Here is a 26,445-nt window from a genome sequence, read left to right as displayed (position 1 = left end):
GTCCACTTTACAGAGCTGACAGAAGTACAGCGATAAAGAGACGAAACCTTCCTCCAGGACACAGCAGCTGCCGAGGGAATTGAACCTGTGACCTCTGAGACGGAGGCCGAGCATAGCGGCTGAGACGAAGGCAAAAGCATTCACAATTTAACTGCCTTCAGACAAACAGCTGGAAGACGACAACAGAGAGATGATCAGGCCTTTACACAGCGTGATGCATTGAAAGTGGCAAAAATCAGGAACCTTGATAACAGAAAACTCTGTCTTTAATATGCTGAACGCTGTACAGACAAAACCAATTCAACCTCATTTGACAACAAATTTCCGGCGCCTGCTGAATCAACAGCCTGAGGATGACAGATTACAGAGGCAACATGTAAAGTCAAAATTAAAGGCTGTGGATTTGTCGCTCATGCACAAACCTCGTATCATCACAGGCGTGTATAGTTTGTATTTTCACTCCACGCATACCATTAAAAACCAAGGATAAGGTGGGACTTAATGGTATTAGTATTCCATTAAATAAAAAGGTTTTTAACCACGCATCCATCATCAAACACCAGACAGTTTCCTCTGTTTTCATTATAGATAAAATATTAAATAATGGAAAACTGAATTTTTAAATTCAGATAAGAAGAGCATGCAGGCAGGGTGGAGCGGGTGATTTGTGACCGGCAGCAAGAAAAGGAAAGGGAAGGTTTGGAGATGGTGGCGCTGACGGAAAGACAGGAGGCAGATTTTTATTAGGAATGACCACGATGGACAGGATCAGAAATGAGTCCATCACAGGGATGGCTCAAAGTCGGAGAGGCTGAGATGGTTTGGATATGTGCGGAGGAGGGAGAGAGGACTCCAGCCAGGCAGGAGGGAAGAGGAAGACCTCAGAGAAGACTGATGGATGTAGTGATGGAGGACGTGCTGAGGGTTGGTGTGACGGAGGAGGGTGCTGGGATCACGTGGAAGAAAGAAACTGTTCTGTGTTTTCACCACAGATAAAGAACTGAAAACCTTTTTTTCACTGTTAGTATATTAAACAGAATAAAAGTGTTGTTTTGTCCACTTGTTAAACAAGAGAGAAAATATAGAAGTAGTCCACAACGACTGAAAGCTCCCACAGAGCGAAGCTGCCTGGGCTTAAACCAGCGGCCGTCTGGTGGTCATTTCATTTCTGTCTTCAGAGCAGCAAACGTTTCACGCTTCACGAATACGCAGCTTACTGTTGCACCCAAACACTCGAGCCATATTTCAACAGGACCGGGGAAACTGAAACCAAAATCCCGAATGGATTATTTGAACAAGAACAAACTTTACCTCAGGAGTTCATTTTGCCTCGTTTCGTGTGCCGGCAGGTAACATCAGAGCATTTGGTGGATTAATCAGAGCCTAAAGATCCCACACCACGTCCCAACACATGACAGAAGAATTTAAATTCAATCAGCTGCTCTGATCGCCTTGATTACTTGATTGAGACTAATTACTTCTTTGTTCCTTGTCGGTTGTAAAGTTTGTCCCTGCTGGCCACCATACTGTCAGACTGTGAGCCAATCAGATCAAAGCAAAGCACAAAGCAGCACATTTTGATTGATTGTAAAGCCAGGAGCTGATTTTACAGTGGGAGGGTTTAAAGACAGGTAAGGAGGCTCCTCAGAGGTGTGAACCCTGCCTCTGCTGTCTGAAGGTGCTTTGGTTGGATTAGCATTACTGGTTAATTTAATACATTTGAAACAATTTGTTTATGATAATTAGTCTGAATAATTTTGGTAATATATTCAGTAATAATTTCAAACACTGGTTTGCTGCTGAAATCTAAAACCCAGTCAGAGATGACGGCACCCCAAACATGAGCATCGGCTTTCTTTGCTAACCCGGGCCTCAGGCTCTGAGCACGCTCACATAATAGCAGGACGTGACATCATTTTGCTCACCTGCAAAATAACTGAGTGCTGTGCTTCACAGACATCACAACCACTAAAATTATAACAGTAAAAAACAGCTCAGTTGCTGCGATTCAGACGACAGCCTGAAGATGGAGACGTGGAGATCGAGATCAACGTGAAATGCAGATTCAATATTCTCAGCGATAAACGGACAAGAGAGAGACAAACACATTTTCCAATCCATGTTCAAACAGGCTTAACAGCCAATTGGGACCAAACAGAAAAGTGTAAATATACATTTTCTGAGTTATCAAATGAAAACATAAAAATTCAGTCATATTCCAGTTTGCACTGCTGCAGCTTTAAGCTCAGCATAGCTCGCTTGCTTCGTACCGATTCTGAAATGTTTCGAAGGCTAGTTCACGTCACTAGTCAATAATGCAATTAACTGTAGGCTGCTGCCCACGACTGTATGAATGTGAACATTTAAAAAGCAAAAGAGCAAGTCTTTATTTTTTTGGAGGTTTCACAGGTCACCTGAATCGCAGCAACATTACTGCTACAGTGTGTTAATAATTTAAAACTTAATTAGGATAAAGTTATTGACTTGTTTTAAGACAACTTGTTGAAATATTTGTTAACAGCATAACAAACGTACTTGGATCAACTAAAACTTCAGCCATGAACATTAGGGGTGGGGGGAAAAATGGATACTGTGTAGCATGGTGATATTTTGTTTGCTAATAATGTATCGATACAGGGACAGCAGAAATCGATATTTTGTTACAAAAAGGTTTTTGTGCTCTGACTTCAGAGCATGTTGATCCTTTTTCTGAGCAAGAATCCTGACATTCCTTCACTGTCCAAATGTGTTTAACTTGTTTTTGGCAGCAATAAACATGACAGTTTACTTATTTTAATTTAAGACATGTTTTATTTTAATTAAGTTTAAAACTTTTTTATTTAATGTAAAATTATATTTTGTTTTAATTTACTTTCAAATTCTTCAGTTGCTGAAGGGGCTGCATAGTTTTCATAAACTGCATAGTTCAGAATAGCTATAATTGTACCAGATGGTTGATTCAGTTAAGTTGGACTAGACTGTAATACAAACCGTTCAGTTTGTCAACAATAAAACTGAAATGAGAGAAAGACTGAGTGTGAGACTTTGATATTAGATAATATGAATATTGATAAAGTTTACCTTTATGTACAGAATCTGAATATCGCAAAATATTTTAAAAATTGCAATAATATCGTATCGTGTGTTAAGTATTGTGATAATATCGTATCGTGGGATGTATGGTGATTCCCACCTCTAATGAACATGACGTTATGGCAAGTTGTTAATAAGATAATGGTCTGTAACAGGAATCCTTCCTCTTACCCATAAAATCATCAGATTTACAAACGTGCAGGTTGTGTGAGTACTCTGTAATATTCACAGCATGGCTACAGTTTCTTCTTGATTGTGTCTTAGGGGGTTGTACAGTTGGACATGTTGGTGTTTTTGTATGACACAATCATAAAATCAAATAAAAACAAACTGGCGTCTTCAGATTCTCCATTTTATCCAACCAAAATCCAAAGATCCTCCGGTTACCAGCGATGAAAACAGCACCTTCCCATTAAATAACCATAGAAGAAGAAATAATCTGCTTCTAGACCCGTTCTTGATTCAATCTGTGTCAATGAAGTTATCCAATTGGCACCAGTCTCCCGTATCCGGTTGTTGTTAAAGAACTTGAAAGCTCCCCATAAGCTGCACCTTCCTTGCCCAAAACAAAGATGGCTGCCAGAAACAGAAACCGCTTCCTCGTTTGCATAAGAACCGATTTACTCTGTCTAATAATTTCCCAGATTTCTGTTATTTTTTAAACTCAACTTTGAGGCGCTGAGATGGAACAAGTGAGCTCGTCATGGTGCGACTCGCCTCCGCCAGCTTCAGCCACGCACTTGTTGTTGTTGTTGTGGATTAAAAGCCGGGTGTGTTCCTGCAGCAGATTGCCCTCGGAGAGAACGGAAAGGCCTTTTAGTGTAAAGGTATTAAGCCCAGGTCTAATCCTGAGCGAGGAAAGCAGCCAATTTAAACTGGATTCAGCCCATGGGACCACACAGTCTCTCTGCTGCCGTCTGACAGATGCCTCCATTTATGTCTTTATCTCCCCTTTGTTTTTTAATATTTGACTGTAAGGATATGTGTGGACGTCCTGTCTGTAAATTCAACAGCAAGAATGAAAAGCAACAGGAAAACCTGCAGGGCTTTCTCCTGTGAATACCAGAGGAGCACGCTGTTGGTTTTGGACTTTCAAAATTTAGTGCTATACAAAGTTTGTATTTACAAAGCGCAGCTACAAGACTGTCAGAGCTGAGAATTCAGAGCTTTCTGCAGCTGACCCTGTTGGATGTGTGTTTCTGGGACTTCCTTTCTCAAGCTGGGAAATATCAGGGGAAGAATATTTAAATCCAGTGTGCAGACTGATTTAAATACTTGTTTGTTGATATTGAAGTGAACTGACAGTACCTGGATTTAGACAACGGCACAATTTCTTTAAACCCCCCATAAAATCACAACTATTTGGGCTTTTTGTGATACTTTGCCCTGTTTAGTAAATCTGGCCCCTAATGTCTGCAAAGGAATAGAAACAAGCATTGTCACCCAAATTCATCTGTTTTCACCTCAAAAAATGCATTCTGGGTAAACTTTAAAGGGTCACACCACCATGCAGGACAGTTGGCTGCTCATCTTCTAGCCTTGCATCCACCCATGTCAGGAAAATGAGAAAGTTCTCAGGGTGTTGCATTTACAGAAGAAGAAGATTGGCCAATGAGTTAACCGTTTGAACCTAAATATCAATTATTAGTGCGATCCATGTAATGCACCGCTGGCTGGGCCCTTGTTCATTTGTACTTTCATAGGTGGTCCTTTAAAAAAACCAAACAGCTGCAGTTCTTCAACAATCCTCCCAAAAATGCAAGACTTCCTGCTCTTTCTTCCCCTGAATAACCAGGAACAAACGCTCTCATCTGAACCAGCACACACAAATCTTTCTTTCTTTTTTGATGAAGGAGTCGAGAATAACGGGACCCTCACTGCGCTGCACATGAAAGCCTTTTCAGAGCACCCCTCCTGCTCCTGATGCAGAACTACGACAGCACGGATAATTAGGGAATTGTATTTTGAAAATATAGGTCTGCATGGTAATGAGGGCACAACGCTGAATCAAAAACCCTTCAATTCAGCTCAATCTGCCAAAGAGCTGCAAAAAGGAGAGTAGCTACAAGGCAGAGGGGAAAAACATTACTACTGTGGATTAAAAACAGATCACACGTACAGTGTTAAGTCTCCACAGGGCCGTGACATCTGCAGTAATGCAATAACAACACAGCAACCCATTCAACCACTACAAGAGCAGACAAAAACAAGACACCGCTGCCCTCCTGATTCATCCTTCAGTTTAAAAGAGCCCACAAAAGAGGGTGAATATCCCCCGAATGCTGACATGTTAAACAGTTTGCCCTGAAACTCAAGGTTGTTGGATCTGATAGCAACGCCTCTCAGTGAGAAATAATCAAATCCAGGAAGGCAGGGCCAGTTTTGCACAGCAGAGCCAACGTTTTACCAAAGAAAATGAAGATATGAGAGAATATGTTTAGCGTCCCTGAGCCTGGTTCAGTCAGAGCTGCATCCTGTTAGAAGGGAGTTTTTCTGTCCCGCTGTCGCCTTGCTCAATGGAAGCCCTTTTTTTATTGTTTGGGTTTTCTCTGCATTATTGCAGGTTCTTTACCTTACAGTGTAAAGCACCGTGAGGTGACTGCTGCTGTGATTTGGTGCTATGTAAATAAAACTGAACTGAAAAGGCCACGTCTTTGAAGAAGACTCTTAAAAAGCTACGCTAGTGCTGTTTTGCACCTGTGTGACCACACGTATACAGATGGACGATTAGGTTTGTGACACGGGGTTTGTTTTAACCCAGACCACCATCTTTTTTAAAGCGTGAACCTGAAGTAGAAAGGACAGAAATGGAAAAATCTGCGACTTCTTCTTATACCCCACCACCAGTCTCACAGCCACTGAGCGCAGACCTTATTGCCGTTGAAATTAAAACCATGAAACAAGCTCTCTGATCTAAAATGCTACCCTGATGCGCGGTGGGGCCGCGGGACCACCGTCACCTCCACCCTGTCAACTCCAGGCAGGTGTCTGGCTCTGACACTAACCTTCATCTCTGACCACAGAGTGCAGAGGGTCAAGAGACAGGACGACTTCGCTGAGCCATAAAGTTTCAAATGACACGGCACGTGCTTTAAGCATGTCAGATCCATCTGGAGGATCAGCCGAGACCACACACAGTGTCCTCACACAGGTTTGCCTGTGAAGGACTTCCCTCACACATCTTCAGTGTCGACATAAAAACGTGTTTAAATGGATTTGCAGCAGTTTCTGCTGGTTTAATCAAAATCAAGTCTAACAAACACAATTGCTCCGAAATGTTTCTGAAAATCATCTGACATGTGACCCTTGCTCAGCTTTCTTGAAAATGTGTGCAGCAGGTTCATTCCAACAAACTCTCACAGCAGTTCATGAAGGTCCATTAAAGCCTTTAATGTGACGATAAATAAGGATTACTTTGAACTTTAGCACTTCAGCTGTGTTAAGGTTACCAAGGACTTTCAATTGATACCACAGGTGCAACTACTAGAAGGCCGAAGGGTAGCATTTTGAAGATTTGGAGGCAGCCTCTAGTGGTCATTAGAGAAACTGCACTTCAGTGTTGGCTTTTTCGGGCCTGCAGGTTGGTTAAAAGTTGGTGAGAAGGGGCTCGTCTTCAAAGCAGACAACACTAAAATGCTTTTTGTTTAATCATGTTTCACCATCTTTAAAAACCTCGATGGATCATTTTCGCTTTGCCAGAAACTTTCAGAGGACAGGGACGTGAAGTCCTCTGTGGCAGCTGTGACCCTGGTAGCAGCAGAAAAGGCCACAGTGGAGTCAAACTAATGTCACCAGTGTCCAGACTCAGACCCATGGCACAGAAATCTGTGTCGTGCTGCGTTTACTTTTTGCAGTGATTCGACACTAGAGGTTAAAAAGCTGCAACTTGTAGTCATTCTGTGTTTAAATCAGTTCCAGCTGGAGTTCTGTTGAGGAAGGCGAAGAACTCGATGAAGAAAAGCGGACATAACGACTTTTTGTTATATTAGCTGTCGGGACACACTGATACATCGGCTCAACCACACTATTGTCTGGACTGGCGGGTATGTAGATATAAAAGCGTGGTGCCTTCATTTAAAATGATCAAAACCAGTCAAAGTTACTGTTGCTGCACAGTGCACAGAGCATTCAGCCGAGTTGGTGGAGGCCAAGTAGAAGCTTGGTTTTATCAGCCTTTTATGGAGATATGCATCTTGTTCCACATGTTAACTCTCATATTAAACATAAATGTTAACATGAAAACAATCCCAGTGAGCGAAAAGCTCAGGCTGCTCTAAACACTCAATTTATAACTGTTTTTTTGACTTTTGGTTCTATATGATGTCATAGAGAGGGGATATCCCTAATATGGTCATCTCAGGCACAAATGGAACCGCCAATCAGAAAAAGGTTATCCCAAAAGGGGGAGGGACTAGAACAACTTCTTTCAGACAGAAGATGAATTGAGTGGTTGCACTTAGACACACAAGGATTATTTTGAACAGTGAATAATGCAAAGCTGCTCTGATAGAGTCCATGAATAAAAATATGGAATTGAATAACTGAATACCAGTAAAGCTAACTGAATAATTACCTTTACTGTTGTGCACCCACTAAAAGAAAAACGCAGTTTTTGGAGACGGCACAGACATTAGAGTCTGAACTCGCTGAAATCTTCTGACAGCCAGTAAAACCTAAAAGGGGGAAGTCTCTGTCACACCATCTTAAGATGGATGGAGACAGCAGTCCTAATCCAGACTAATTTGGGCTGATGCCAAGCAAGGAGTAAGGACAGTATTTAAGATTAATTTATATCCCCGGGGCACCGCTGTAACTTTGGACTCTGCTGTTTCACTTGCAGCTTGATTAACAGCACGGTTTACATTTTAACTGAAGAGCTACAGTGACGGTTTCTGTTTGAGAAAGTTATTCATTAATTTAGCCAAGTGGAGGAAGTCTCAGAGGCCAAACTGTCCATGCACAGTGAAGAGTTTAAGGTCTGTTTTTACTTCCTGGATCTCTTACAAGCTGAAATCAGGAGTTTATTTTATCTGCACCACACCTGGAGAGTATGAACACACAATCTGGGAGACAAAAAAGAAACATGGGAGCTGTCGGCTCATTGTTTGTATTGATCTGTTAGAGCTGTGTGAGGTTCTCCTTGTAGACATATGTATGTAGGTCCATGCAGGTCACGATGGGCTAATATGCTTGACTCAAGACAAACTGGGCGACTTCTTATGTCCTCTGCAAAAGTTTCATCCGAACGGCATCTTCAGCTTTAGAAGCTGATGAAGTCCTTCACAGGAGAGCTGAAAGACTCAAACACTCTGCATGGACCCTCTTGGAATTTGGACCCGGTGTTTTCCGTCTTTGCTGTTAATCATTTGTCAATATTTTAAACTCTGACACAACAAAGGTGAAACCTTTTCTGACCATATCACACCGGTACTCACATATGCAAAATTCAGATTTGATGCCTTCCTCTTTGCCTGCATCACCTCACACTCCTCTGAATAGAAAGGATGTTTGGTGTTAGGGATGCACCAATCCAATTTTTTCCAGGTCCAATACTGATACCTTTGCTTTTATCTGCTCATGCTGGGTTCTGTAATAATGGTGTCAAATTAAAAAGCTGTAACCCTGACTGTGAAGCAGAGACTAGGAATGATAGGACAAAAATATTTTGATGTTATTCAACAAATTTACTTGTGATAGTTTGATTTCAACTCAGTTTGAGAGTCATTAGGAAACTGCTGTTATTGACTTTCCTCCTCTGACTCGGAGTTTACCTTCCTTTACTGCTCCTCACAGACACGTTTTGGAGCTGATCCGAGGTGACGAAATCAAATAATGTCAATTGAACCAACTTTTTAAGACAGGATCGGACTGATATCCCATTCAAATGTCCAATCAAAGCATTAATATTCCATTTTAGTGGACTTACTTCCTTTCTATTCTTTAGGCAGTGGATCATCTGCACCTTATTTGTGGTTCAGAGCATGTGTGTTACCCTCCCATAATTCCCACCATCCAACAGTGAACCAACAGACCAAACTTCCCTCTGACAGAAGTGATTTAAACAATGTTTTCTATTAGGGGTGGGGGAAAAATGGATACTGTGTAGCATGGTGATATTTAGTTTGCTAATAATGTATGGATACAGGGACAGCAGAAATCGATATTTTGTTACAAAAAAGGTTTTTGTGCTCTGACTTCAGAGCATGTTGATCCTTTTTCTGAGCAAGAATCCTGACATTCCTTCACTGTCCAAATGTGTTTAACTTGTTTTTGGCAGCAATAAACATGACAGTTTACTTATTTTAATTTAAGACATGTTTTATTTTAATTAAGTTTAAAACTTTTTTATTTAATGTAAAATTATATTTTGTTTTAATTTACTTTCAAATTCTTCAGTTGCTGAAGGGGCTGCATAGTTTTCATAAACTGCATAGTTCAGAATAGCTATAATTGTACCAGATGGTTGATTCAGTTAAGTTGGACTAGACTGTAATACAAACCGTTCAGTTTGTCAACAATAAAACTGAAATGAGAGAAAGACTGAGTGTGAGACTTTGATATTAGAGAAAATGAATATTGATAAAGTTTACCTTTATGTACAGAATCTGAATATCACAAAATATTTTTAAAAATTGCAATAATATCGTATCGTGGGATGTATGGTGATTCCCACCTCTATTTTCTATACATATATCATTATCTTTAAAATGCATTATTATGAATATGTCATAAAATCTTAAGGCACACCTGGAAGTGCTTGCTCATAGGGGGTCATATGATTGTTGGGTTTTTCTCTGTATGTGTTATTGTAGGGTCTTACAATGTAAAGCACCTCGAGGCGACTGTTGTTGTGATTTGCTGCTGTGTAAATTAAACCGAACTGAATTGAATTAAATAGGAAAACAGCTTTCACCATGTTACAAACACATTTAATGTAGAATCCTGTGAAAAGTGTTGACGATATTTCACATATGAAATACGTGACTATAAGTCGTATATTTCCTGACTTCATTTAAATGGATACCTGGATCTGAAGCTGCTGTCTGCTCGTCCAAATAAAACATATCATTCACTAGTTGGGAAGAAGGAATTTTCCTCTATCTGGTCAGATATTTGTTGACAGTCTGAGAAGAATAAAGGTTTTTCTTTATAGAAGTCAAAATGAAATCCAGGCTGTACAGATGTGACGTTCTCTCAGAAGCCTTTTTATTTTATGTTCAAATTCGAAGCTGCAGAAAAGACCAAAACGACAGCATCTTCTGTTTGAAGCTTGGCGTGAAGGAAGCGTGGGCGACTGGAAGCACAGATGCATCGTGGACAATGAAAAACATCCACTGTAATTCCAACTGTGAAACTACTTCCCACATTATCTGAACAATAGGCAAGTTTCCCCAACCATCAGCCCTGCTTCTCTTCTTTAACAACAGAATGATTTATATTCAAGGTTCAACACAGGAATCCAAACTTAATATGTCATTTTTGCAAACCTATAACATTTCCAGTTAACACTTATTAACTTCCAATTAAGTTCTCTTTCAAAGAGACCAGTTGCTCATTAAGTGAATAAATGAGAACTCACGTGTGAGCATTAACCAAATTCCCCAAACAATGCTTGGAAGTCCTAATAGAGTAGCTTTGCATGATTCACAGTTCAAAATAATCCTTCTCAGTTCTGAGTGAACTCAGTTCATTCTATTTAAAACAAGCTGTTTTAGCTCCTCCTCCTTTAAGCCGACTGTCTTCTGATTGGCTGCGCCTCACATAAATCACAGAGAAAAGCATATTCGGTCTATTTAATGGTTTAATAGTCACAGTGGAAGATTTTCTTTTCTTCGCTCAGTGTTATTTCAGCACAACAAAATTTTCTTTGATACACTTACAGATAAATTTAATCTGGGTAGATTTAAGTTTTTCCTCAGACTGTATCCTCTTTTGGGATTTGAATAATTTTCTTTCAATCCACTTTTTACTCACCATGCATTCTTAAAACCCATTCATTAGGCACCCATAATTAATAACTCACATATTTTCCTTTCATTGGCTGTAGAGCTGCCACGATTAGTCGACTAGTCACGATTACGTCGACTATCAAAATCGTCGACGACTGATTTAATAGTCGACGCGTCGTTTGAAGCTTTGTAAGATCCCAAAAGACGCAGGAATAAGTAGTAGGATTTAAGAGTGTAATAACGGACTGAAACAGAAGATGGCAGCACTGCATGTACAAGGATGCCAGCTGCCGTTAAACCCCGAAGAAGAAGAAGAAGAAGCTGTGTCCCAGAATTCATAGCGCAGCCCAGCTCAGTTTACAACAATGGCGGCAGCTAGTTAGTTTTAATATTACTCTTATTATTCTTTCTGGGTCACAAAATAAACGTTTAACATATTTTCAGGCGAGAATGTAGCTGTGTAAACCTCAAGTATCTGCTCAGTTTATCAAGACACCACATATTTTCAAAAGCGCTCCGACATTTTCGGAGACGTCTGTTACCCACTAGCTCGATAGCTAGCCGGGGGCTAGGCTAACTAGAGCCGTGATAACACTGGACTCCCGGCAAATCGTTTTCAAACCCACCGCCATCTTTCGCTACTCAGGTTAAACATGATATATAAGTCACTTAGATAACTTAAAAATGTTATTGTTTGGCTTTTTTCAGTATTTTATTTGTTCCTGAGTAAATCGGTTTGGCTGAGATTAAAGTTATAGTTTTTACACAGCTGAATAAACGTCAAGCAGACAGCTGATTATCAGAAGTGTGAGATGCTGGAGAATTTACTCCGGTGTCCTGTTATATTTTAGATAGCAAGGAGTTTATTAAACTTCACCGAAACAATCTGCAGATTTCATTAAAATTTAATAAACTATCATCTTGTCTTTATTGTTAGTTAGCACATACCTTAAACACTTAAAGCTGTAAGCTAATGATAGTTATATAAGAGCAGATGCTGCTGGTGCAATAAGCTGTACGTTTTATGTCCAATGGATGATGATCTGATTAGTCGACTATCAAAATAATCGTTTGTGGCAGCCCTAATTGGCTGCCCCTCTTAAGCAAGTCTATACTGCGGGTGGGCGTGGCTTCTCTGCGTGAGATGACCATATTGAGGAAATCTGCTGTCTGTGACATCTAAGAGTAAAAAACTGAGAAGTCTGACCTTCGGTTTCAGGGATTACTTGTACATACTCTGACCTCAGTATTCAAAACTTTGCCCATGAAGTAAGGAAAAGTAGGATAAGTCGACTTTAACAGAGAGTCCATGTTACTGCAGGCCCTCCAACAGCTCATCCACCTCCTTCACACTACAGGCATTTCTCACCAAAAGCTCCGTTTAAAGGGACATTCTGTGTTTTCTCGTCCCTGTCCATAGTGGCATCATTATAAGAGCCTATTATGGCGTTCCAGAGGCCGACTCACAGACTAAATGCCTTGTTTCTGTCCGCCATGGGAGATTTCTATAGAGCCTGAACTCCCTCCTTCAACAGAGAGGCCCCTTCATCGTCCTGCCCTCCTCCTCCTCCTTGCTCTCTTTTCCCTCTGACACAGACGAGCCTTTATCTGCCCATCATGTGCTCGCTCTCGTTCTCTTTTTTCTCCGGCCTGACCCTGTTTTCCGCAGGCATGCTGGGTAGGATTTGGGGGGAGACACACACACACACACACACACACACACACACACACACTCTCAGAGTAATGTGGGGGGAAAAGGCTGATTTGGAAATCCAGCTAAATATTTTATCCATGGCAGCGCTATCTGTCTGCGTAGCTTAATACCGATTTGATGTTATCTCTTAAGTCTTTCCAGCAGAGGTTTTCTTTTTTTCCTCCACATTTTATTTTCTGGTCAAATAATCTCTTCATATCAGCCATTCAGCATCAACACACAAACATGTGTGAGTCAACAGCCACCTCGACGAGCCAAAACCTGCTGCGGAGGTGCAGCTTGCTGTTGTTTTTAGTTATTCCCAGTTTGTTCTGGAACATCTCAAAACTTTCCCAAATCACTTGTTTTGTTGGATGAACAGTCTCAACAACCACAAATATTCAAAGAAACAAGGGGGGTGATTATTAAAAGAACGTTTGAGGATTTCTGGTTAATTCTGCACCTTTTCTAATGTTATCTCTTCAAAAGATTTGAACTCTTCTTAAAATGTTAAATTCTCAGAGAAATGTGAACAAAATGCAGCAGAGCGTTCCTTAAAGACATCGTGTTTGGACTTTAGTTAAATTAAGTTAAATATTTCCTTACTCATATATTCTTCAGCTTTGAAAATCCAGTTTATTTATAGCTCAAATCCAGACACCTCAGTGTGCGTGTCATCTAGAGGTGGGAATCACCATACATCCCACGATACGATATTATCACAATACTTGACGCACGATACGATATTATCGCAATTTTTTAAAATATTTTGCGATATTCAGATTCTGTACATAAAGGTAAACTTTATCAATATTCATTTTATCTAATATCAAAGTCTCACACTCAGTCTTTCTCTCATTTCAGTTTTATTGTTGACAAACTGAACGGTTTGTATTACAGTCTAGTCCAACTTAACTGAATCAACCATCTGGTACAATTATAGCTATTCTGAACTATGCAGTTTATGAAAACTATGCAGCCCCTTCAGCAACTGAAGAATTTAAATAAGTAAAAAAGTAAATAAAAGTAAATAAAAAAGTTTTAAACTTAATTAAAATAAAACATGTCTTAAATTAAAATAAGTAAACTGTCATGTTTATTAAACACATTTGGACAGTGAAGGAATGTCAGGATTCCTGCTCAGAAAAAGGATCAACATGCTCTGAAGTCAGAGCACAAAAACCTTTTTGTAACAAAATATCGATTTCTGCTGTCCCTGTATCGATACATTATTAGCAAACAAAATATCACCATACTACACAGTATCCATTTTTTCCCCACCCCTAGTGTCATCCAGTATGTGCCAATATAAAACCTTTATGACTGAGGTGCTTTAGAAATGGCGCTGTCACATCCACATCCATTCACTTCAGTGTTTTTAACTCTTTAACTTTAACTTGTCTGCAGCACACGCTGGAATCTGCAGCTCAGACGACAGCGAGTTGAGCTGCGTCTTCACCTGAAGTTGCTAAACAGCCCATTCTCATTCTGGGGAGATAAGGTGTCATTCCAAACTCATCATTTTTCATCACAGGGGCAGATTTGAATCAAACAGCAACCTTTTTGACTGAAAAATTAAGCTAATGCAGTGGTCCCCAACCCCCGGGCCTCGGACCGGTACCAGTCCGTGAGTCGTTTGGTACCGGGCCGCAAGAGTTGAGGCTCAGGTGTGAAATGTATAGTTTTCAGGGTTTTTATCGGTTTTCAGCGTTATTTTGTTATCGTTTTGATCGTTAACTCAGTTTTCCTGGGTCTTGTTACGTATGTTATGAATAAATCTTCTTTTTTTCGGTACCGGTACTAGTTTTATTTTGTTATATTTATCCGCGACACCTTAAAAGCCGGTCTGTGAAAATATTGTCGGGCATAAACCGGTCCGTGGTGCAAAAAAGGTTGGTGACCGCTGCTCTAATGTTTATGTCCAATTCTTATATGCAGCCTACAACATTACAATCTAACCCAGTACTGTTTCCTCCACCTGACCAGGACGTTTTTAGAGCCAAAACTTCCTCACCACTACTACAGCTTTCCAGTGTCCACCTTGTAGGTCTCCCTGCATCCAACGCTGCTGTGTCAGACATCACCTTTGCTAAGCCACAGGTGATGTCTGACAAAACCTATCATCATGTCACACTTCAGGGGGAGTATTTGATGTGCCAACTAGTTCGCAATCACAATGCTAATACCAAAAAATGAGCAATGCATAAGCTAACATATCAATCAACCAGCATCCGACCCAGAAAGCAGCGCTGGTCAGACACTTCACATCATAAACTCTGTTTCTGACCTACCAGAGCGATGCTGCAGATCGCTGCAGACATGCAGAGCATTACATAAATCAAACATACTGAAAAAAACCACGCTGTAAGAAGTTTAAAAAATGAGCATGACTAAGCTAATCAGAAATCAGGGTGAAGCCGTATCCCAATGATTTCCCATCGATGCTAAACATGCGACCTTTTAACGGTAAAGATGAGCGTATACGGAGAAACTCGTGGATCCATCGTAGTCTTGCATGACGGTAAAGCGAAGACTTTGCACATGTTGTGCATTTCGCTGAATTTAAAACAACCACATGATCCACGCGTGACCAGAGGAAACAATCCCCTCCTCTGCTCCCCCATCGCGCTCGCCGCGTTAGCATCTGTACATCCATTTTCCTCGCTGATTGTTCGCGGTTACGTGATGCTGAACGCTGCCTCCTGGGTTCCCACAAAACTTCTGTCATTTTCCTTTTTATCTTCTTCATATTTCACTCACTGATTGATCATCATCACCCTCAACTATTTTGTCTCCTTTAATCTTCCTTTAAATGCGACCTCCTTCACCACCTCTCATCCCTCCCTTCCTTCCATTTATTACCCTTCTCTTATTTCTTCCCTCCTTTCCTCACTGTCTCTTTGGCTCCTAATATCCTTCTGCTCCATCTTTCTTCGTTAACATCTTCCTGTTTCCTTTTGTGCCTTCTTTCTCCTTCTTAACCTCATTTCTTCTCCTCATTCTTACCGTTTTCTTCTTTTTCTGTCTCTTTAATTTGCCGTGCCGTCCTCTGCATCGCGCTCTCCTTTCCTTTATGCATGTTCCTCCACTTATAAGCCATCATCCATCCTTTTGCTCCTCGTCATTGCTTCCTGCCCATTTCTCTTCTTACTTTCGCCATTTTAACCCCAACAATAATTTATCTTTTTGGTCTATCGTTCATCTTTGTCGTCCGGTCTTCTCGTCTCCTGCGTTTATCTCCCATTCATCATTCAGCCCATTAACCTTTGCTTATCAGCTAATTAGTCTTCTTTCTGACACAAGCTGGGACTGCGTGCGTGCTGAAGGTGACCATATCGTGTTGGTACTGAGTCAAAACTTGAAATATGTTTTTAAACGTTATACTGACTGTGCAATGATGAGCAGCCTAGGGTCAAAGGTCAAACTAAACGTTCGACATGTTATACACAGATGTTTGTAAGAAAAATCAGAACTGGGTGTGACATCACACCTGGACCAATAGCTGACACCGATCTCTCTCTCTATTAGTGATTATTATTTATCCCCCTTTTCTGCAGACAAACAGAGAAATCTTAATCATAAATATTTACTAAATGCCATTAATTTGGTGAAAAACTGATGTAACGCAACTGACATCGACTCTGACTTCAGTAAATGTCGTTTTATTCTGAGCCGATGTCAGTGGACAAGGCCAATACCGATCAAAACACGGGGCTCTAGTCCAGATTCCCATCTTCTGTGCATCAGTGAATCAGTGTTTACTATGAATTCTGTCCCAGCATCGATGTTTAAAACAACCGAAGCTAATGGCGACATTTTTCCTCCCTTTGATCGTTATGTAAAAACACCAAACTGCAGCCTTTTAGCTTTTTCAGATCTTTAAACATTTGTCTCATGACAAATTTATGTGATAAATGTCAGATTCTGACATCAGTTTTATTCTTTAACCATATCAGCAAACATACAAATACTCTGTTGTACATACCAGCGTGAATAAATCTGCAGTTTCCTCCCATCGGCAAAAGCAAACTAAACCTGTTTGTAACATGTAAATACTGTGAGTTTGGGTTGGATGCTGATATTTTAACTTTGACTGTTGAGTTCTGATTATTTTTAATGTTTATTTTGGTTTTCTAGTTTTTCCACTTCTACTTCTTTCTTTATGTAATGTGCAAATATTATAAAGCCACAAAATCCAGGCAACATCAGGTAAATATCAATCAATAAATCTATAGATGTTGGACGGATATACTGACGCATTTGTGTGAGGAAGATTAACTATTTAACTGAAACTGAACTAAAGGTGTTAAAAACATTTAAGCTGAACAAAATAAAACTAAACAAGTGTAATAAGAAGAGTATCATTTAAATTAAATAAGAAATATAAAGAAACATATAACAGAAACAGGAGAAACTATGTGAGAATTCAGTTTATATGACTAATATTCAGACTAAAGTATCTACTACATTTTTCCCTGATAAATACCAATATATAATCTAATAATCTATTAAAAACTAAACTAAAACTGAATGTATTTAGTAAACTTATGGAAGCTAAATTTAGTACAAAATACATAGAAAATACTGCCCTGTGTCACAACTAGAGCTGCCACGATTAGTCGACTAGTCACGATTACGTCGACTATCAAAATCGTCGACGACTGATTTAATAGTCGACCCGTCGTTTGAAGCTTTGTAAGATCCCAAAAGACGCAGGAATAAGTAGTAGGATTTAAGAGTGTAATAACGGACTGAAACAGAAGATGGCAGCACTGCATGTACAAGGATGCCAGCTGCCGTTAAACCCCGAAGAAGAAGAAGCTGTGTCCCAGAATTCATAGCGCAGCCCTGCTCAGTTTCCAACAATGGCAGCAGCTAGTTAGTTTTAATATTACTCTTATTATTCTTTCTGCGTCACAAAATAAACGTTTAACATATTTTCAGGCGAGAATGTAGCTGTGTAAACCTCAAATATCTGCTCAGTTTATCAAGACACCACATATTTTCAAAAGCGCTCTGACGTTTTCGGAGACGTCTGTTACCCACTAGCTCGATAGCTAGCCGGGGGCTAGGCTAACTAGAGCCGTGAGAACACCGGACTCCCTGCAAATCGTTTTCAAACCCACCGCTGTCTTTCACTACTCAGGTTAAACATGATATATAAGTCACTTAGATAACTTAAAAATGTTATTGTTTGGCTTTTTTAGTATTTTATTTGTTCCTGAATAAATCGGTTTGGCTGAGATTAAAGTTATAGTTTTTACACAGCTGAATAAACATCAAGCAGACAGCTGATTATCAGAAGTGTGAGATGCTCGAGAATTTACTCCGGTGTCCTGTTATATTTTAGATAGCAAGGAGTTTATTAAACTTCACTGAAACAATCTGCAAATTTCATTAAAATTTAATAAACTATCATCTTGTCTTTATTTTTAGTTAGCACAGACCTGAAACACTTAAAGCTGTAAGCTAATGATAGTTATATAAGAGCAGATGCTGCTGGTGCAATAAGCTGTACATTTTACGTCCAATGGATGATGATCTGATTAGTCGACTAATCGCAAAAATAATTGGTGACTAGTCGACTATCAAAATAATCGTTTGTGGCAGCCCTAGTCACAACACACTTCACTTTGATCACAACTCCAAAAACACTCACACTGAAAGTTTCCTCTCAGACTTGTTTCAATCCCTCCACCACCCCAGCATCCACCTGTAGCCTCCAGGCAGACGTTTACTCATCATGCACCAATGTTTACATCCATCATAAAAAAACAGCAAGCCCGGAGTCTAAACACCAAACTCTAAATTTAATCTACTGCTGTGACAAATCAGTCATTTCAGACATGAGCCGTCTGAACGAGGAGACGCTTGGCTCTCCTAGCGCCATTTAGCTAGGAGCAACGCACCAGACCACCTGACGGCACCCTAAAATACATAAAAATGGGTGTAACAATAGGCAACAGTGTTGAGCAAATCACATAAAAATACTGCAGAGTTGTAGCACAGCTGTATGCTTTATTTTTAGCATCTTTCAGTCAGAGGGAGCTGAAAGGATTTGGAGCGCTGTCTCAGGGCTGGTTTGATTTTAGAACCTGAAGGAGCGTTTGGACCCGTAAATGTATGACGTCAGACTTTCCAAGCAGATAAAATAACCCTACATGTGCGTTAGACCACAACTATCTCTATTTTATCCTGTGTGAATGTGAAATTTCAGTTAAAATAAGGTGACCTCTCATTCTTCACTTTTCCTTCCTTTATTCCTCTCTCCTAGCTCTGTGTCCTTCTTCCTTTTCTAGTTTGACTTGAACCCTAACCCTCCTCCCACATTTTTATTTCCCCTCTTTTCCTCCGTTTATTTCCACCATGTTCTGCTAGAAGCTGCATGAGAGGGAGAGGAGTGCACGAGCTCTCCTCCTCCTTCTTATTTTATTTATTTATTCTTTATCCGTCAAAGCTCCTGCAGCGTGTGCGCGCAGTGGAAAATGGAACATAAGTCTAATGAGAAGGAGGCAGAGGGAAGGAGGGAGGGAGGCGCGCACACGAGGCCCGAGGAGGACGACGAGGGGAGGAAGCCAGCCAGCCAGCCAGCCGCGCGCATGCTCGAGACAGCAGGTGCCCGAGCCCCCAATGAAGAGGGGAAAAAAACTAATTTGCATTGCTAATGAGCTCCTCTCTCAGCCTCCTCCCCCCTCCATTTTGGGGGGCAAAAAAAGCTTCTAATATGGCGACATGTTTTTAAATCGTGTGCCCCTTCGTCTTTCCTCCCAAACACACCAAAGGAGGGGAAAACGTTTAAAATCCTACCACCATGTTGCAGTTTTAAAGGATGATTCTGTAAGTTATGTATTTAAAAAAATCCAAATCAGAGCTGAAACACTGCAGAAATATGAACAAAGCGATAAAAACATGATGATCCAGAAGGTCAGCAGACTTGAGTGTTTACTACACCTGCTGCAGACATCGATGCAGGAAGGACAGAAAAATATCAACGCAAACATTCGCATTCAGCTCCAACTGGACCCAGTTCAATGTGTCTTTATGAAAAGCTTACACGGGGAACAATGGACGGCACATGGGCCCCCAAAACAACCGCTAAATGGTCGATTAATCACCACCTGGTAATTTAATCGCAATCAAGATAAGCAGCAAATGAGTGAGGGGTTCATGGCTTTACGATCAACAACAACAGAGAGAGGGGGCTCGCAGAGAATCCGTCACTGAGCAAAACAAGTGAAGCGCCAGATTCCCAACAAGCACGTCGTTGTCTATTGTTGGAGGAAGAAAAGACTGGCATACTTCTCACTTTTAACCCCCAGCCTCGACGCATCAGGGCCAACAGGACGGGAAACAGCCGATAGTGACACTACATACACGAGTTTTCCCGCTTTCCTCGCGCTGACCTCGTTTACGTTTCTCACGTGCACGCTGGGCTCTGATTGTGATGTGATTCTGTCTGTCGCCATGTGCGCACCATTTTTTTTTTAAACACGCGCTTCATCGAAAATGGCTTAAAGACCCTCACGCGCCCTCTCCCCTCCCCGCCCCCTTTCCAGTCTCTTTTCTTCCTGCGCGCGCATTCAGACTGAGATTCTGTGTTTATTGCGCTCGCTGCTACCCGGGCGCGTAAACAACCTCACGCGCCTCGACGGGTTGTTTTTTAAATTATTATTATTTGTTCTAATTCACTGATTTTATTTTTGTGGTAGGATATTCTCCAGACTGCACGCGCTCAAAACAGAAACACACACAGGCGCGCGCGCGCGCGCAAGTAGGAGAAGATGACAGACACACATGTCAGAGCCACAGGGACCGACCTAACCGTCCGTCCCGGAGAGCAACAAACGCCCCTTGGAGCCGCGTGGAAGAACGAAGAGACATTAACAGCTCCGTGTGACATCAAAGTATCAACCGCAAGCCCCGCGCGAGTATCATCACCTATCACACACAGCTCCTGTGAGGCTCCATAACGTCACAAAAACACGCCAACCATCCTCTGTTTTCCCCCCACTCAATTAAAGAAAAAAATCTATGTAAATAAATATATATAAACGTGTCTCTTTGCAAACAGACTCAATTGGATCAAAGGCTTTTTGGGCACAAGCGCGCGCGACGTCGCCAAACAACAGCCCCCGTTCATTGTCCCCCTCCGCAACCGTCACCGCCGACAAAAACAAGCCCTCGCACGAGGACCCCAGATCAGCACACCCTCACTACCCCGCACGCCACCACCACCACCTCCACCACTACTACTACCAGGTTAATATGACCGTTAAAGGCTAATTACCCGCCGGCTAATCGCCATTAAACACACTCCTGCGACCTGTAGCCTCCAACTGCAGCCGAAATAAAAGCCTCCGCTCATTAAGAGGTGAGCAGGAAAACATGAATAAGACGCCAGAGATGTGCCACACGGCAGAGTGATGGTCAGAGTGGAGAAATGCAGAAATAAAAGAGGCAAACAAACCTCCTTTCGTGTGCGTAAATCCGTTTCCAGGCGCGTGGACAGAAAGGTAATAAGCTTGTTGTGTTGGACGGGAAAAGACGCTGCCGGGGCTAAATCCTACCAGCCATCCCCTATCTCTCTCTCTCTCTCTCTGTGTTGCTTGCTCGCGCGTCTGCCTGCGTCGTCGCTCTCTCTCGGTCTCTCTCTCTCTCTCTCTCTCTCAGCCAATTGTGTGAGATGAAATTGGCGCGAGGGGTTGAGCAGCGGGACGTTGGCAGGTTCTTCTCTTTCTCTCTCTCTCACACACACACACACACGAACCGTTCACCTCTCAACGTTATTTGGTTGCCCCTAGCAACCACGAAGACCACCACCCCTTCTGCGCCCCTTGTCCAGGAGCCCCATCATCTCCACCCTCACCACCATCACTTCACCCGACTCCACCTCCTTAGACTGCTCAAAAAATGTTTCTGAGAAAATGTGAAAATGATTTTTCTCTCCCTCGGTGCGAGGGATGCGCGTGCAAACTTTGAATTAAAAGAGAGAGAGATGAGTGAGAGACAAAGGGAGCAGATGGAGTGAGATAGCGGCGCTCCTCTGTGCGCCAGCAGCTTACAACTCTCCCTGTGGTGGCTGCTCCATTCACGCTTCACGCATTGTTTTCCATCTTTGTGTGTGTGTGTGTGTGTGTGTGTGTGTGTGTGTGTGTGCGTGTGTGTGTGTGCGTGTGTGTGTGTGTGTGTGTAGGCCGGAGAACAATGGGGGCAAAGCATCAATGCAAGACAAGAAGAAAAAGAGAGGAGGGTGCAGGGCGAGGTGGCCCCTTCCTCCTAAATTTAAAATATGCACAAAAAGCTCGGATCTTCTCTGGATTTCCTCCTTTGTGTCCACACTGCATCTTTGCTGTGTGTACATTATGGCTGCAGTTTTTCTTTCAGCACAACTGGAAACCTGCAGAGCTGCAGTTGCTCTGAGGTCCACTTTAAGGGGAAATGATAGCTCAGTGGAGGCAGCTCATTGGTAGCTCGCTGGAAGCTACGGACTGTCAGAAGGGGGCAGTGTCAAAAATATTTGGCTGTACTGTGATAATAAGAGTCTCACAGCAGTCTGTAAAATATTCACAAGTGTTCACTTACTAATTCAAGGCAGTTCAGTTTTATTTAGATAGCAGTAAATCGCATCAACAGTAAACAGCAGTAAAGGTAGAAAACTGAAAAATGACCCCCATGAGCAAACACTTGGCGACAGTGGGAAGGAAAAACTCCCTTTTACCAGGAAGAATCCTCAGCAGTTGGGGGTTTGGGGAGCAAGACAGGACAAAAAAATTCACATTTCTGTTTCTGGGCACAAAATTTCTAGTTTTAATGTCCTGAACAGACTTGGCACAACCACAGTCTAATAATCTTCATCTTTTAACTGCGCTCTGTTTCTGAAGAAGCTGTCCTGATGTGACATTTTGGGGGAGTGTCCAGCAGTGACGGATGATACGGTTGGTTTTACAGCATTTCAAGTGTGTTTGCAGAGCAATAAACAGCAACTGCACTTTACTCCTTGTAACTACTGCAGTAGTGTGACACACCAGCTTTATTTTATGTAGGAGAGTCATAAGAAAGCTGCTTCACAGACTGATAACACAACTCTGAATTTCTGCACAGACCAAATCACAGTCTCTGCTAAACATTCACTCCATGCCAACTGTTCAATAAGCTGCATTCATAGGATCTTAACAGATATAACTGAATATTGTTGGACATTGCTCTAAACACAGATTTATTTTTATTTGTCTTTTTGCTCTTAGCTCTGGATGATGTCACAAAGTGAGACCATCCATAATCTGATCATCTCACAAAGCTCCACCCACCTGTTGTTTAAACTTGTTGTTTATGCGGGACAGCCAATTAAAAAAGCTGTTGGCTTAAAGTGGGAGGGGCTAAAACAGTTTATTTCAGACAGCTGATAAACTGAGGGGCTGCACAGAGGCCCAGCGTAATCAAATAAGGATCATTTTGAACTGTGAATCATGCAAAGCAAATCTATTAGCAAGAGCATGAACATATAGAGCTGGAACCGACTACAACTGATCCCATTTATCCCAACTCACTGACCCTGCTGTGTGTCAGTTAAGATTTTTAATTTCCCTGCATGATTTTTTAGAGTTTCTATTGACCCACCAGAAATGCTCATGCTCATTCTAAAACGATTTCACATGGGTTGCTTTCCACAGAAGATCATGCAAAGCTACTCTGAAATGAGGAGCTGGAAATGAGAAAAATAAGTCCAGTTTAAAAAGAAACGTCTGCTCCACTGCCCAACACTGCAGCGCATTCGTTTGCAGATCATTAAAGAGCAAAGAAGAAATGTAGCTGTTTTATTCTGAAGCCTAAAGCATCTGGGACTGGGTTAATTGTCACGTGCAGACACAGTGCGGTCCAACGCCGACCCCTTAAAGGATCTTAAAAGAGACACGAAGAAGACGAGAGAGTGAGCGAGCAGAAAAGGGATGTGTCACTCAGCGTGCTGTTGACTCTGCAGTCCGATGATGATTTGACATGACAGCCAGCAGCCTCCTTTTCTCCTGCTCCTCCTTTACCTCTGCTCTGCCCTCATCCCCCCTCTGTGCCTCTGAGGAGCGGAGACACGGGGAAGGAGTGGATGGGCAAAGGAGGAGTACCAAGGAGAGAACAAAGGAGATTCAACAGAGGATCCTAGTGGATGAAATCAAACTTGTTTTTTCATAGTTTAAGAAAAGTCACCTGATAAAGACGTATTATTTGACTGCACATTTCCACATGAATTGTATCCATCATAAAATCTGATCTAGCACCGTTTTCTGGGGTGCACATCTGGCCATTTTGACAAGATGTTCTAAAAAAGTTCAAAGTTTTTGGACGTTGGCAGAAATGAGACTTAAAACATGACTGCAGATGTCTCAGCCCACAACAACATCTTCTGACCGTAAAAAACAGTCTTTTTAACAATGCCAAACACGCCATAATATGAGCAATATAAAGTCCGGCACAGCAAACAGGACCTCACACTGTAAATGCACACAGTGGACTGCCTTTAACTTTATTTATACTCATATTGAGTCAGTGACTCGTACTTGGTTTTTCAAAGTACAGAATACTCATGGGAATATTTACCTGCTTTAGTTTAGTCATGTTTATGTGTTTAACTGGTCGTTCCAGTGGATGAGAAGTGCTTTCCAGTGTTTCTTTGGAGCGAGAGCAGCAACAGGCCACCAGGACCGTGCCCGTTAATGGCTCCTGGTCAGTGCTCGTGTTCAGGGTTAATCATTAAATGTTAATTAAAAGTAGTGTTTCTGTAACTGTGGTGTTATGGGGCATGTGAATGAGGCAAAGTGTGAGATCACAGAGTGTTAGAACATGATTTAAATACTGGACTCACAGGCTTAGGTTTATAGAAAACATTTAATCATGTGAATTTCTGAGTTTATTTACTAAAAAAATGTTAGATAGATAGATAGATAGATAGATAGATAGATAGATAGATAGATAGATAGATAGACAGACAGACAGACAGACAGACAGACAGACAGACAGAGATGAAGTGTATCTGATGTGTCTTTAATTATTCAGAAAAAGACTAACAAAGTAAACTTTTTAGTCCATACTGACTTGACAACATCACCAAATTCTGAATGTCTCAGCATAAATCACAATTCATCAGGTAACGTTTTATATTCATTATATCATAATATCATTATATTAAGTGTAATTAATAGGGGTGGGGGAAAAAATGGATACTGTGTAGCATGGTGATATTTTGTTTGCTAATAATGTATGGATACAGGGACAGCAGAAATCGATATTTTGTTACAAAAAGGTTTTTGTGCTCTGACTTCAGAGCATGTTGATCCTTTTTCTGAGCAAGAATCCTGACATTCCTTCACTGTCCAAATGTGAAAACAGTCAATGATATGAACATTTATAAACAGCAAGTCTTTATTTTTTGGAGGTTTCACGGGTCGCCTGGGAGCTGAGCGTGAATCGCAGCATCATTACTGCTACAGTGTGTTAATAATTTAAAACATAATTAGGATAAAGTTATTGATTGTTTTAAGAGAACTTGTGGAAATATTTGTTAAGAACATAACAAACGTACTTGGATCAAGTAAAACTTCAGCCATGAACATTAGGGGTGGGGGAAAAACTAGATACTGTGTAGCATGGTGATATTTTGTTTGCTAATAATGTATGGATACAGGAACAGCAGAAATCGATATTTTGTTACAAAAAGGTTTTTGTGCTCTGACTTCAGAGCATGTTGATCCTTTTTCTGAGCAAGAATCCTGACATTCCTTCACTGTCCAAATGTGTTTAACTTGTTTTTGGCAGCAATAAACATGACAGTTTACTTATTTTTTGAGGTAGCAAGTTTGGCTGACATTTTTAAAATCAACTCATCGTGTTAGGTAAGCTGCCTTCTCCTTTGGCTCATATGTCGGCTAACAAGAAATAAACCTCGCAGTTAAAGTGACACACTGTCTTATTAGTGTGTACCGGTGAGAAAGTCATTAGTGTGATAATAATAATAATAATAATAATAATGGATTGCATTTATATAGCGCTTTTCGAAACCCTCAAAGCGCTCTACAATTCCACTATTCATTCACACACTGGTGGAGGCAGCTACAGTTGTAGCCACATCTGCCCTGGGGCAGACTGACAGAAGTGAGGCTGCCATATCGTGCCATCAGCCCCTCTGGCCAACACCAGTAGGCGGTAGGTGAAGTGTCTTGCCCAAGGACACAACGACCGAGACTGTCCAAGCCGGGGCTCGAACCGGCAACCTTCCGGTTACAAGACGAACTGCCAACTCTTTGAGCCACGATCGCCCATGATGTTGGTTTACCAGTCAAATAGCCTGACAGGAAACAAAAAAGCTCATCTGCAAGGCACACTCTACCGCCTAACACCGCTGTGACTGGAACGTGTGCAATATTGTTGTTTTTGTTGCATCAAATCTGGAGTCCAGAACCTCTACAACAGGTTCAGCATCATCAGCGGTGGCTGAATTTAAGGGGTTAAAATGTGCAGCACATTCTCAGTATCCTGCATCTTCGCGAGGGAATATAAACATCTCCTGAACTGATAGAGGCTGGCAGCTTTCTCGTCTGCAGTAATTACACTGCTGTCTCGACATTTAAGTGGTAATGATATATTGATGTTCTACTGCACGCTCTGATATCTCGAAACATTTCAGGAATTAATGTGTCTCCATTTTATTACCAGTGGTTCAGA

The 26,445-nt window shown here is 41.4% G+C and overlaps 1 protein-coding gene across 1 annotated transcript in view; it reads right to left on the bottom strand.

Moving 5' to 3' along the window:
• si:ch211-137a8.4 (uncharacterized) overlaps positions 1–21,378 on the bottom strand; it is a 46,924-nt gene extending 25,546 nt beyond the window's left edge. The window contains exon 1 of the mRNA XM_006801233.3: positions 21,203–21,378. The gene's annotated coding sequence lies outside the window, so the exon portion shown is untranslated. The remainder of the gene's footprint in view (positions 1–21,202) is intronic.
• Positions 21,379–26,445: the final 5,067 nt, after the last annotated feature.

Source organism: Neolamprologus brichardi, chromosome 14 (assembly GCF_056152115.1).
Source record: "Neolamprologus brichardi isolate AB-2024 chromosome 14, ASM5615211v1, whole genome shotgun sequence".
NCBI lineage: Eukaryota > Metazoa > Chordata > Actinopteri > Cichliformes > Cichlidae > Neolamprologus > Neolamprologus brichardi.
The sequence above is the reverse complement of the archived record's forward strand: the minus strand, read 5'-3'. Positions and strand labels throughout refer to the sequence as shown.